Below are 15,594 nucleotides of genomic sequence, written 5' to 3' on the forward strand. Positions count from 1 at the left end.
CAGAACAGTTCGGGCCGTATCGTCATCCCAGAAGGACTAGTGCAGCAGCCACCTTGGAATATTTTTTGTTGGAGGATTTACTTCATAATATTCCTCGTTTTGACCCGCCGGTGTATGAAGAGCCACCTGCGGCGGATTTACTGATCACGGCTTATATCTCTGCCTCGCAAGGACTTGTGTCACTTGCGACCTGCCCCCCTTGCTTTTTCACCCCCGTCGGAGGAGTCCCCGGGTAGACAGGGCTGGCGCTGGATCCCAGCTCTGTAGAGAGGCTTCTGCCGTGCCCCGGTGTACTGAGGGTCTTGGTGTTGCTCTGCACCGTCTGGGCTGTCGAGGCTCGTGAGGAGTTACGTAGGGAGGCTAACGCTAGGTAAGGTGTCGACCTTTGTATTTTCCTTCGGGAAACGTCTGCTGCTTATCGGTCTGACCTAGTGTTCAGTAGCTCCCTTAATGTAGCAGACTGGTGGTCCCCAGCGACTCCGTGGACACCTATCTACATCCTCCAAAGGAATGAGTAATTGGTTATTCCTTAACATAAGCGTATAGGATCTATATATAGCCTTACTCATATTGATATATTGTTTTATAATTTTTGATGGTATACCTTGTTATGATTGATTTGTGGTTGTGCGTAAATTTAGATTTATTATTAGTAGGTAATTTTAAGGTTTTCACTTTTATTGAACTCTTATTACTTCTTCTAGCTTTCTTTAGTTTTAGGCTAGTGTATTCATTTTGGGCCCGCTCTATTAGAGCTGTTTTATTTGCTAATTACAGAGTTTTCTATTTATATTACTGGTTTAGGGTTTAGCTTTTTAGTTTTAGGGAAACCTTGTGTTGAAGACATGTTAATCTGTCTTCTGGGCATATAATTGCCATTATAGCTCTCTGGATACTGGGTTCATTTGTACTTGCACAAGGTTGATTTAGTATTAAGTTTTGTTTTTATAATAAATATTGTTGGTTTTTCTTGGTGTTTGTTTACCACATTTCCCATTCATTGTGTTGCATTACTACTGCTACGATCCCTAAATAACATCTTTAAAGATTCTGCAGAACGGCCTCCTAGGGGTCGTAACAATATATATATAGATATATAGATGTATATATATACATATTATATATATATATATATATATATATATAGATATATATATAATAATATATTATCTATATATATATATATATATATATATATATATATATATATATATATAAAATTATATAACTGTAAACCCATCTCTCAATGTACATCGCAGTGCTTCATCTACAGTACTACCATACCAAGACATCTATTTGTCACTACTTTGACGTATGAACAAAAATAAAATGGACATTCTCCTCCTAACTCTTTTTCTTTCTCTACAAGCTTGTCCCTATTTGGGGTCGCTGTAATGGATCTTCAACACATTCTTCCATCTGCTTCGGTCCAGTGCATCCTCCTTGCTCAATCCGAACTCCCTCATATCTACTCTTCACTTATTCTCCTCCTAACTATAAACACAATTCCACGGAAAACTGGGAATTTATTAAAACATTCATGATTTAATAAATTCCCAGGTCATTGTTTCGAACCTCTAACTCCAATAAAAACTCAGACATCTCTGATCCCATGCTGCATATTTTTCTAGAGATATAAATACAGCAATAGGAGGGACTATAGCCGGTCTCCTTATATTCGTCCACCCATGGGTGAAGATGTAGTACTTGCGTATGTGTGTGCTCGAACTCGTGATTGGCTGAAAATCAACGCATTGAAACTTTCATTGGTTACTTATATGAACGTTTAAACAGGTTACAGTAAATACGTGATCCCTACGGAACTTGTGTAATGAGCAACTCGCATAGGAATGTTTGACCACAAGGGCTAGACTGAACACGACGGGACAGTGATTCATCTACAGTTTCGCCATGTTTAGCACTGGCCCCGGTGTTGGGGTGGGGGTTTGGGGGAGGGGGAGACGTCAGATGTATCTCGCTGTGTTCAGTACTATCCTCTTGGGGATCAAAGGACCATTAAACCTTTGTATATAAATCATGAATAAGCCCATTTGTATCGACAATATTCCTAGATCAGAACATGGAAGACGAGCTTGTATCAAGCTGTAAGATCCTGCGCAGGCCCCTCCCACTTACTTAAGTAACTTGTGATCATTTGAAAGTAAATTACTAGCTAAATTTAGTAACAATAGAAAAGTTTTATAAGTTCGCCATTTCACAATAAGTTTCTCGTTTTCTGTTAGGCTTGTGATCTTATGTATACAAAGAATTTCCGCGCATAGCGGACTTGAAAAGTTCGTTTTTTTTTTTTTATTGTTTTATTGTATTGTTTGTTCGAATGAGTTTGATTGCTTGTGTATGATTTGTGGAATGTGTCGGATGTTTAGAAGTATGTGTGTAAAATTTGCATTGTTATTAGTTGCGGGATTGTTGAGTGAAAGATGCTCGGAAGCAGTGAAGGGTTTCCATATCTGTCGCTGCCAGCCCGTCTGTGAGAAGGATTTGTTTTGTGTCGTTGACTAATTCATAAATAGACTTGTGTTTGGTCAAGGCTTTGGTTGTGTGTCCTTTGAATTTGGAGCTATCAACCAACACAGTGAGGTGAATCTACAGGGTGTGCCTTATGTCTTAGGGCTATGTTAATTAGCAACATTATGTACCTCGTGGGGCTAGTGGCGGGGCTGTTTAAAACACTTGGATGAATATTTCAGCCCTTTTTGGGGGCTACAGAAGCGAGCGTGGTGTTTAGTTGTGTATGATGTTATAATGCATGTAACATTTGCCATGATCGTAGCAATTTCATTTTGAGCATGGGACGAGAAGTCAATTTTTGTCATAGAAATTTTGGCCATTATTTCACACTGGGTTTATTTCTTAATTGGATTTATTTTGTGCTTTAGATATTTGGGCGGAGTGTTATCCTAGCGCCTATTTTGATTACGGGTAGCCTAAATGTGGATGCCGTATGTATCAGTGATTTGTGCGTGAATGAAACAATTTGTTTGTTATGGATTTCCTGTTTGTAGAACTAAGTATGAACTTTTTTTTTACAATAAACTGATGTAAGCTGTTTGTTTTCAGCAAATGTCTCTGAAAGTCATGAAGTATTATAAGAAGTTGAGAATTAGGACACTGAGGCTGAAGACATTATTTTGCTACCTAGTAGTCGAGACATAGACTCCTTCCTGCTGTTGATTGCGCTTATTATTATTGCCTACTGTTAGTCTTTTATTTTTAATTCTTAACTTCCATATTAGGCTAAAGAGCGTAGGTTTTTCTTCCACCAGATCACAATATATAATGTTTTTAAGTCTGCAGTTTGATTAAGGCATATTCAAGAATGCATAAAACGCATAATAATTACAAGTAGTTAAGTTCTGAGTGCAATTTGAACAAAGAACTTGTGAAACTCATATGAAAATAGTGGGAATGAGTGTGGAAAATGTTCTGAGTGAATTATCTATTCTTTTTTTTTTCTTTTTTTTCTTTTTACAGTTTATTACGGTTGGAGTATGTAAACCATAATTTTTATGACTATAAGAGAACATCTGCCACTCCGCATGCTCGGGAAAGATGTAATCGCACAACTTTTGAACAACATTCGAGTTCGGCAACGGCCACCCTGCATCTCTCCGGAACGAAAATATCAAAGGACTGCAACATGAAACGGATTTGTTGCTGCCGACACCAAAAAGCTTAAGTAAAAACGAACAGGTGTTACGTTTGACCTGAATCAAAAGCTTTTGAGTGTTTGTAGGGTTGTTTAAAAGCAGCAGTATTTCATACGATGCCATAAGATATCTGAGTAAGTAAACGTATATCTCAACTTCTTAATAAGAGCTTTAATCAAAATGAGATGCCGCATCGTTTAAGTGTTTGTCCACAGTGTCCCCCAAGGGAATCATAATTATGGTGTTATCAGCCACTGTGTCATCTGCGTAAATTCTAATGCTCGGGGGCCACGACTTATATCTACAAGACACTTCCATTATCAACCCACCCTTTATCCTCATTAGGCTTGTGTGAAAGATAAATGACCTTCCTGGCAGCACTCGCAGTTCGAGAGACGCTGGGGAACTAAGAATATATGGCAAAAGAACGTTTGCTCTCACATCAAAAATTTGAAGCTCCTCTGGCATTAATGGGCTTGAAGATCAAAGCAGAGAATAACATAAATTATGGAAACATCAAAATCAAGCTAGAGATGTCTCAAAAGGCCACGTAATAAAACTTGTATTTTTGCCTCGTACATCATGGTAGGAAGAGTATTACCTTCACAAACTAACTAGTGTTTATGAATTATGTTACTCGAGCAGTTTATAGTTCAAGAATATTTTAAACAAGATAATCCTCATCGATTTTAGGGCTAAAAGGACCAGTATTGTTTGCACTCGTTATAATTATTGGTATTGTTATCATCAATTCACTAACGAGTTGTGTTTTAGACCTAGAATAAAAATGAAAGAAAGAATGATGAAACTTTAAATGATGACGCATGAATACGCAAAATTTTATACATTGAAAATATTATTTGATGACGTAGGTCTTATGATATGACGGCCACAGTGGATTTGGCTGGGGCCTAAGACCTTTGGTAGAATATTTTTTTTTATTTTATTCTATTATATATATATATATATATATATATATATATATATATATATATATATATATATATATATATATATATACATATATATACACTATGTATAAAGGTAGAAGCCACGAGGAAAGGGAAACACGCCATTGTTTCACTTTCCTTCGTGGCTTCTACCTTTGTCTATATATTCATTACGTTCCAAATTTTCGTGATTCAATTACACACACACACACACACCACCATACACACACACACACACACACACATTACTATATATATATATATGTATATATATATATATATATATATATATATATATTATATATGTATATATATATATATATATATATATATATATATATATATATATGGTTTAATGCAATCTGAAATAAAATTAGCCGAGCGACCATCTTAATTCAGTCTTGACTAATTATTTGTAAAGTTTGTATAGATGGGCAAATGAGACCGATGACATTCAAATTTGACATGTCGGTTACCTGCTATAATTGTCCCGTAATAAGGTGGCTTCATTAGAAAACAGTGTCAAACTTTCTTGTATGGAATCTTCAAGGAAATAACTACACATATTTTGCATTTTGAGCTGCTCAGTGTATTTCTGGTGGTAGAAGTTCACTCTCGACATGGTTCGGAAGTCACGTAAAGCCGTTGGTCCTGTTGCTGAATAACCGCTTGTTCCATGCAACGTAAAAACACCATACAAACAAACAAACGAACAAATTTTGCATTTTTGTATGTGAATAAGGGAAAACGATATTTGTTAGTTTTGTTTCCCACAGTTTCAAATTAGGCAAGATTGGGTCACTGATTACCTTGCTACTTTTGAAGACCTTGATGTTTGGCCATTCCCACACTTGTCACACAAGTCCTGATAAGTACTAATAGTCTTCTAGTGGCATCAATAAAGAAGCTACTCGATAGGTGGTAAACCTAAACACGCTCATGGCAGACGCGAAATCTCCTAAATAACTTGAGCTCCAATATATCAGTGGACGGACTCCAGGAAATAGTCGTACCAAGCCTCGCATTTTCTCTGGTCACTAATCAGATATTTAGTAAATATCACTTTCCAATGAGAGTTCACATTCAATGTTTCAAGGGCGCTACTCCCGTAATGAAATCCATATAAGATTTTTTATTTATTTATTTATTTATTTTTTGGAATCCTGTATTTTTTAACTGAACGTTGGAAAACCTCTTTCAAACAATCAATCGTCCCATTGTGGTCGCCCTTTTAAGACGCTACACCTCTGTCCTACTGGAAAATGATATTGTGTCTCCGCACTGAACCTAATTTGCGATTTCGGTATACACTATTTATGAACGAGTTAATTCGCATTATCGATGCTAGAATGACCTGGATAACACAACAGGCCGTCTTAATTCTCTTCTGTTAATACACTTGTTCATGATACTGTGTCTGGCACTCATTCATACATAGCGTTATACTGCGTGTTAGGGGAAAATGCGTTAAACCCTTATACTGTTTCTGTACTTTTGGCGATTTAGTTATATATATATGTATATATGTATATATATATATATATAATATATATATATATTATTATGTATATATATATATATATATATATATATATATACATATATATATTATAATATATATCATATATATATATATATATATATATATATATATATATATATACATATATATATAACACGCAGTTATACGTTATGTATGAATGAGTGCCAGACACAGTATCATGAACAAGTGTATTTAACAGAAGAGAATTAAGACAGCCTGTTGTGTTATCCAGGTCATTCTAGCATCGGTAATGCTATAAATATATGAATATATAAATATATATATATATATATATATATATATATATATATATATATATATATATATATATATTATATATATATATATATATATCATATATATATATATATATATATATATATATATATATATATATATATTATACGTATAGATATATATATATATATATATATATATATATATATATATATATATATATATATATATATATATTATATATATATATATATATATGTAGTGTTTACATAATAAAAATATGGAATGTTAGTCCATATATATAAAATACTAAAACTAAAGAGGTCAACCAGATTGCTTGCAGGAATGTGATCAGACTAGAGACGCTAAAGATGACGTATACAATAAGTATGTAGGCTAAGTTGACATGCCGTCACCTGTAGTCATTCAATTGTTTATAAACATTAGTCCAAGCTCCCTGCTTGAGACAACTACCCCGACCTATTATTCAAACGGCCTACGTGATCTGTAGCGTGTCTCATTCGATTGTGTGTTCGTATGAAACTATGTCATCTGATAGTATGTTCATATGTTCGAACTACTGTCTGTTCCTTCATAACTTGTAACAGAGATGGTAGACAAGCAGAACAGAGTTAGCTATCGTCATTAGAAGACCTGTACCTCTTTACCTAAGCTTTATCATGTAGAGGAATAGGATTAGCCATTATCATGGGCAGAACAGAGTTAGCTATCGTCATTAGAAGACCTGTACCTCTTTACCTAAGCTTTATCATGTAGAGGAATAGGATTAGCCATCATCATTGGCAGAAGCGATCAAGCTATCGTCATAGAAGACTTGTACGATCATATCTGATCTTCATCATGTAAAACTTCAGAAGAATATATATATTTTTACCTTGTGTTTTCTACAAGAACCTCACCGAACCATGAGTTTAACACATCGTCGTAAAGATAATACCGACTTCGTAAGTGATCTACAAAACCCAGACACTCCATTGAAGATGGAAGTGCAATACCAACCGACTTAGCGTATAGATTATCGCTAGTCTAACATTACCTCATAGGGCGCCTTATCATACAAGGCAAAGCCCTAATAATTGGTGGCCAGCGGACCAGAAGAACTCTACAACGTCCTACGAAGAAAAAACAGAATAATAAATCATGAAGTCAACGACGACGAAAGCAGCAGATTCTTCAAGCAACCTAGTATATCATTAGTGAGCGACTTCAGAAAACAACAAGATTCGTCAAGCAACTTAGTATCATCGTTAGTGAATAACTTCAGAAACAAAACCGACGTGTCTTTTCTTACGACAATCCGGAAGCTTCGTCTCTCATTAGAATCATTCAAGAAAACATCGTTAGTGAGCGTTTCCGGCACTGCAAGAAACAAACCGAACGCGTCTGCAGCATCGGATTTTCAAGGGCTCGAATCATCGAAACAACGCGCACGGGGAAACTGAAGCCAAACCAGGTCGTCCGCTAAATAGAGGAGGACCGAGGGGCCGTGTGTCGTTATCGGAACACCGTGACTTCCCACAAAAGCAAGCTAAGTACAATTTTTTATTCATTTGGAGTAAACTTTGAGTGTTTCCCTTTACAGTCGAATTTCGTTATTCCTGTGGCTGAAGTTACGAGACATTCTTAATCTTACTTTTTACAGAAATTATCTACATCCATTGAGATTTCGCTACTGCGAGTTTTTATCTTTGAGTGTCTGTTTCCAGAAGTTCTACTGAAATATCATAATCATATACTATGTTTAATTTTATCATTTTGGGTGATTATTAATCCCTTACGTAACAAATCATATTAAACAGTGAATATGCGTTTACGCAGTGGACGTCTGTATTTATACAGATGCATGGATAGGGTCGTTAAGCACCGTAGTGATTAGAAAACACACAAAAACAAGTGGAACACCCGTACAAATCTATATAAATTAGAGGTAACACTATTTCGGGTCATGACAATAAATGCTCCTTTGCAAAGTCCCGATCGCAGTTTTAGCCTTGAGTTTTTTTGAGTTATATAAAATATCGAACCTCAATGACTCAACTTAACTTTAAAAATATGGCTGGATTGCAAGGAATAACATGTCTGTAAAAAACTTTCATCAGGCTAAACGCGCTGACCAGGATCCCTCACTATTTCAAATTTTAGCAAAGAATGAAGTACAAACAGTTAAAATTGAATACAGTAGAGATAACTTGTCTTATTAGTAATCGCTCAGTTCCTAATAGTTCATCATTCATTGCTTTATACGTAACCAGCAACATAATGCTAAAAACACAATATACGTTGCCGATGGTAATAAAGAGAAGGATCCTAATTATTACAAAAAGAAATAGAAACAGTAGCCGTTCAGAATCAACAAGCAAACTCGGTTACTGTGTCACCTAGTCAAGCGGTCAAGGTCAGTCGAAAAAAAACTGCCGAAGTGTTCAAGCAAAGCAAATTCCACACAATAAGCGACTCTAGCAGAGTGGGAAAAGCGATGTTGGTTCATACATACCGATATCTTTTTTGAACTAAAAAGGATTTTTCCTATGCATCACACGACAGTATCAAGTAATCAGAGCAGGTTCTAGTAATTTTAATACATTAAGTTATAATAAATACTGGTGGATTAAGCCCGACTGTACGCGCCGTAAAAATTAGAATATCTTATTTATTCCTTTAGTACAATTAATTACCAGTATTTACGGACTCACCGTCTGTTGTTCGAATTCTTCCCTAATGAGAAGTCGGATAAGCGAGCGTTTACAGATACCTCTATAGTTATAAAAAACGTTTGATCTGTGTAGTGTAATTGTAAGATTCATCTAGGGGTATACAAAATATTATCTTACATCCTGCAAAATAAGGCGTGTTTATCAAAGGAAAATCCTATAAACCTTCAAACATATTAAAATCCGTTTGAACAAAAATGAGACAGTTAATCAAATAATAACTTATATAAAGGAACTATACATTTGTCTCATAAATCGTAACATTGTTCAAATGACCCAACAGAATTCTCCCACAACCGCAGTCGTACTTTGCACGCAAAAATCTCGAGAAGCATGCACCCTCGAATGTCTTAGTGCGTGTAAAAAGACTTTGCTGGGAAATGAAATTTTTAATCCTTCCCGGACACTCTGAAATATAAACGATTTCCGCGAACAAAGCCCTAAAAGTATACATATCGTTGGATACGGAAGTTATAAATATCGCATTTTTATTGTTGCTAATTTTTAATCACGCCCAACCAGTCGTGGATGAATCTCTCTGATAATCTATCTAAAGTAATATCCGTAAAGTCATTCAAGCAGAGGTGATTCAGCAGAAATTTTTTTTTATCTTTTACCTGAATACCAGGAAGTTTCTCCACTGGCGAGTGATCTCTGGAAAAAACGGATGTAATTTAACACAAAATACGGTCTAAGGACAAACATAAAGCTATATACGTACCTTCGTGTAGACTCTCAATGAAATTTCAAAATAGAGATAAATGACGAAGTTGAAAAATGTTAGTAATAGGAGCCATTAGGAAATCAAATAAGCCCATATAATTGTTTTTCCCTCAAATGTCATGCCATACAAGATCGGACTTGGCGTATCTGCGTAGATTCTGTCGCTTAAACAAGGAAACGACTTCCGATAGTTTCCAGTGCGATGTACCGACGACATCTTATCTCTGTTAGGTTAGAATAAATTTTTTTCACCAACTTGGACTTACTTAAAAGTTTTTACCTGATACCATTACCTAAGTGATTGTACCTCATACACCGTTTTTTTCAGCACACTCAGGGGACATTATCAATTTTTACGTATGCCTCCGGCTTACGTTGCACCCCAATTACAATATAGTGTTTGGAGATTTTTAGGGGATACCCTACATGCCTATATGGATAATCTTGTAATCTTTTTCTAATACCTTAGAAGTACATTCACATAAAGTAGAGCTAGTGCTACAGAGACAAAGACAAATAATCCTCAGAGTAAAATACTAAATGTGGAGGTTTTTTTAAAACCGAACATGTTTATCTAGGTTAAATGTGTCTGGTCAAGGTCTTAAAAGTAGTCCATGGTAAGGTGTCGGCTATTCATAACTTTCCGGTACTTATTAACGTAAAAGGGGGATACAGCACTTTTGCGCTGTAGTGGGTATTACAATCGTATGTAAATATGTAACTCTTCAATCATGACAGCTCCCTTAACAGATCTTACGAAGAGAGCGTAGATTTATTATGGTCTGAAAAGCATCAACAGGCGTTCGATATCTTAAAAGCGGAAAATGCAGCTTACCTAACTTAAAAAATCCCTGATTTAAATAAGGAATTTTTTTTTATTGCAACAGACGCCTCAGACCAAGGGGTAAGAGGGATACTACTTCAGTAATATGATAAACAGTTCTTCCCTATAGCTTTTTATTCACGTAATTCATTGTTTTATATTTTATTAACTTGAATCAATTCATGTACACCATGAATTTTTATTTACTTATATATACTATATATTCACATAGTGTCTGTATCACACTCCTATAAAGTCAAATGCAAGTCAAGTTTGAGTATATTCAGTAGTTGGTTTTGGTAGCTGACCGAGCTAATGTTAAGTTGTTTACTAATAAAAATATGGAATGTTAGTCCATATATAAAATACTAAAAAACTAAAGAGGTCAACCAGATTGCTTGCAGGAATGTGATCAGACTAGAGACGCTAAAGATGACGTATACAATAAGTATGTAGGCTAAGTTGACATGCCGTCACCTGTAGTCATTCAATTGTTTATAAACATTAGTCCAAGCTCCCTGCTTGAGACAACTACCCCGACGATTATTCAAACGGCCTACGTGATCTGTAGCGTGTCTCATTCGATTGTGTGTTCGTATGAAACTATGTCATCTGATAGTATGTTTCATATGTTCGAACTACTGTCTGTTCCTTCATAACTTGTAACAGAGATGGTAGACAAGCAGAACAGAGTAGCTATCGTCATTAGAAGACCTGTACCTCTTACCTAAGCGTTATCATGTAGAGGAATAGGATTAGCCATTATCATGGCAGAACAGAGTTAGCTATCGTCATTAGAAGACCTGTACCTCTTTACCTAAGCTTTATCATGTAGAGGAATAGGATTAGCCATCATCATTGCAGAAGCGATCAAAGCTATCGTCATAGAAGACTTGTACGATCATACCTGATCTTCATCATGTAAAAACTTCAGAAGAATATACTATTTTATACCTTTGTGTTTTCTACAAGAACCTCACCGAACCATGAGTTTAACACATCGTCGTAAAGATAATACCGACTTCGTAAGTGATCTACAAAACCCCAGACACTCCATTGAAGATGGAAGTGCAATACCAACCGACTTAGCGTATAGATTATCGCTAGTCTAACATTACCTCATAGGGCGCCTTATCATACAAGGCAAAAGCCCTAATATATATATATATAATATATATATATATATATATATATATATATATATATATATATATATGACAAGCCTAGTCTTGCATCAGAAATGCTGTTCCAGGTGCAAATTGCTATATGAATCTCTCTCTCTCTCTCTCTCTCTCTCTCTCTCTCTCTCTCTCTCTCTCTCTCTCTCTCTTTATATATATATATATATATATATATATATATATATATATATATATATATATATATATATATAATATATATATATATATATATACATATATATATACATATATAATTATATATATATATATATATATATATATATATACTATATATATATATATATATATATATAGCTATATATATATATATGTGTGTGTGTGTGTGTGTGTGTGTGTGTGTGTGTGTGTGTACGTGTAGTGTGTAGCACATATAAAGTATTTTCGTGTTGAAAAGGGACTATATAAATTCACTCGTTAAAAGGACAGGAAACACTTCAGATCCACACACTCCTTTTCTCTTTCCTCTTTCATTCCACATATACCTTTTTCACGCAAAATCGTTCTATTCTGTGAAACGTCGTCATAAAGAAGCAGAGCTAAGAAACGGGACTTTGAATAGGTGAACGAGGGGCGAGGGATTACTTCCATTGAATTTCAGAAAAGATGTTAAAAGCAGTATGAAAGCTTCCATAATCATGTTATGCCACGACAGCTCTCTTTCTGGGTAAGCTGGTTGTCTTTGAGTACCACCGTGAAAATCTGTGGTCGGAATTTTTGCATCGATAGAAATTGAAAGTGTGAGATAAAAAAAAATCGAATGCTGTCTTTTATATATTTTTTTTCTGGTCTAGTCATCCTATTCGACTGAGTGGTTTTCATAGTGTGGGGTTCCGGGTTGCATCCTGCCTCCTTAGGAATCCATCAGTTGCTGACTATGTGCTCTTTCCAGGAGCACGCTCTTCTGCATTAGTCCTGGAGCTACTTCAGCATCTAGTTTTTCGAGGTTCCTTTTAAGTGATCTTATTATATTTATTATTATTATTATTATTATTTGGAATTTAATGAACATTGTAGAGACTTAGTATGTAAGAGTAGTTCTCTCGGTTCTGGACTTTAAAATATGAAATGTATTTAAGTGCAAAGGGAAACGAGTAATCTATGAAAACAATGATAGGAAATAGAGACCAATCTCGGAGTCATTTATTAAGTTTATAACCAACAGCAAAGGAAAACCAAACCTTTTCTTTTTTTTTCAGCCTAGGTAACAGTAACAAATTAGTTTTAAAGAGTTAGGTCTATTCTCATTAATTCTCATTGTCTCGTTGCTGTCTAACATCGTTTTTACCGAGGTTCAATACCTTATTGGTTGCAAGAAGTTAATACAAACTGTGACCAAATTATAGACTGATCTTACTTCGTCATGTAAGGTAATCGTTAGAATTTTAGAAGTTCAAAGTGGTTGCTGGCAGTGTTTTAGCCATCCACGTCGACTTACAGCTCCTCTCATGGTCCCTTTGGGCTTACTTGTCTTTTCTATTTGGTATTCCTCAATTTTTTTTTTTTTTTTTTTGTTTTTTTTTTTTTTTTTTTTTTTTTTTTTTTTTTTTTTTTGTCTTCATACCAGATCGCTCACTTATCAGGAACCGTTGGGTTTATAGCGTTTTCCATGACATTTAAAGGACAGGCCACTAATATTCTTTTTTATATGATGTCTTTAATTGAACCGTTGAGGGGAGTCAATTTGCCAGCAAAACAATGGAAACGGTAAACCAGAATCCGCTGAAATGAAATCTTATTTGCCTGGTCTGAAGGCAGCGAATCAAACGAAAATTAAGTTTCCTTGTAACGTAAAGCCTCTGATAGGCATCGCTGTGTGTTCAGGGAATTGGTAAAGGCTCTCAGCGAGCCTTTCATCTCTGAGACCCTGGCAAGCGTTTTTTTTCTGTTTCGTAGTTAATTTCCGGTTTGGATTTGATACACAAAACGCGGGAATTATTTGAATGCTGGATGTCTGTGAATGACAGACTTGCTATTGTTTTCCATATCAGAGATTAGTTGTAATCATTCCGTGCATTCTGCGTATACAATCAAGTTCTACGTGAATTTATAATTGCAGCTGTGCCTGCAATTATACGAACACTAAAACTGTATTTTTTACATTCTGATTCATTTCATGAAACAATGATCCAGTCTACAGCAGAAAAGAAGATTAAATGAAAGATCATTTTCAAAACTGTAGTACCTCGGGAAAATAGCAGCCATCGTGCCATAAAGTTATCTACAAAGGCACAATAGCAAGAAGTATTTGTCTGACATTTCAGTTAAGTGGATAAACTTCCGAAAAGGTTTCATTAGGCTTCATCCGGATGATTGTATAATCCTGTATAAAAAGAACCACAAAAACAAGTAAACAGCACAAAAGGTTTCATGTGGGAACATGTAAAGAATAAAGCTGTAGAGTTACAAATGTTCATGTATCGTAAAATCTTGGCAGGAATTACTTAATGATTTTGTATTTAATTAGTCAACTGATAATAAAATTAAAACTTTTAGACACCAGAAACTTAAAAGATAAGGAACACCCCCCAACCCTAAATACATTAATTCTAGAAAAACTTTTATCCTTGCTAGAGCTGATTTTCTGAGTCAAAGGCACTCTTGAAGTCGGCAATATGTTCTCATATTCTCTTTCTTCCAAAGTTTCTTCTCGTCCCCTTCTGTTCTTCTCTCGGCCTCCTCTTCAACCTCCTCTTCTTTCTCCCCTAAGTTTTTTTTTTTTTAATGCGTGAGATAACCAGCCACCAGCGTCTATTGTTGTGTCTTTACTCAAGGCCTAGGGCCTCCCCACCTTTCTTTCTTTTCATTTTTCTTTTTTTTTGCCCTTTTTTCTGACACCAATGGTGTAGAGCGATCCATAAGTTCTACGATCAGGACAACAGAGGTTTATTGTCTACGGGTGCGCTAAAGGACAGATTCCCCGTAGCCTTAGGGAATGCTGCTTTACAGCAGACGACCAGCCATTTCTAAACCAACTATCCCTGTAAGGCCTATCATGAAGTGAAGATGATTTATATTAGTTTAAAAACTTGTCTGGTACGCTGGTATGTTGGTTAGTGACGTGACATGCTGCTCAGATGTCTCGAGTTCGCCCCTCAACCAACATTCTTTGAAAGCTTGAATTTCAAATCAATGGCCCCCGTGGGTTTGTTCATTGTGAATAGGTTTCATCCACTGAAATAATAATGAGCATAACCTGACCTGCGCTAACGTCAAATCTACGAGGGTAGTACCGAGTTCTTCGACGGTCATGCTTTTCCCATTGTTGCTGGCTGCCTTTCACCATCTCATTGTCTGATTTCTACCAAGACACTGAAATGTTTTTATTTCAAACTATAGAAATTCGAATGCAGATTTCATTCCATATGCATTTCCATTTATTTAACCAGTCCACAAGTCTTTAGTCATTAATTTATACCAGAATATTACTATCCATAGAAAGATAAATGTTAGTTACTTAATTACAAATGGATATTTTCCAGCGTTGTCAGAAACTGCCGTATCTGAACTTGTGGAAAAGAGCAGTCAATTAAGGGTGCGTTCACACCAAATGCGTCGCGTCGAGTCGAGTCACATCAATTTGACTCTACCCTGTTCACACCAAATGCGTCAACTTCAGTCAAGTCTGTACTCATTTGCATTTTATTTCCGCGACAGTGGAACAGTAGCTTTTTATAAGAATGGGTGTAAACTCTCTTGGTGAAATTAATGCTTTG

This window comes from Macrobrachium nipponense, chromosome 2 (assembly GCF_015104395.2).
Source record: "Macrobrachium nipponense isolate FS-2020 chromosome 2, ASM1510439v2, whole genome shotgun sequence".
Taxonomy (NCBI): Eukaryota; Metazoa; Arthropoda; class Malacostraca; order Decapoda; family Palaemonidae; genus Macrobrachium; species Macrobrachium nipponense.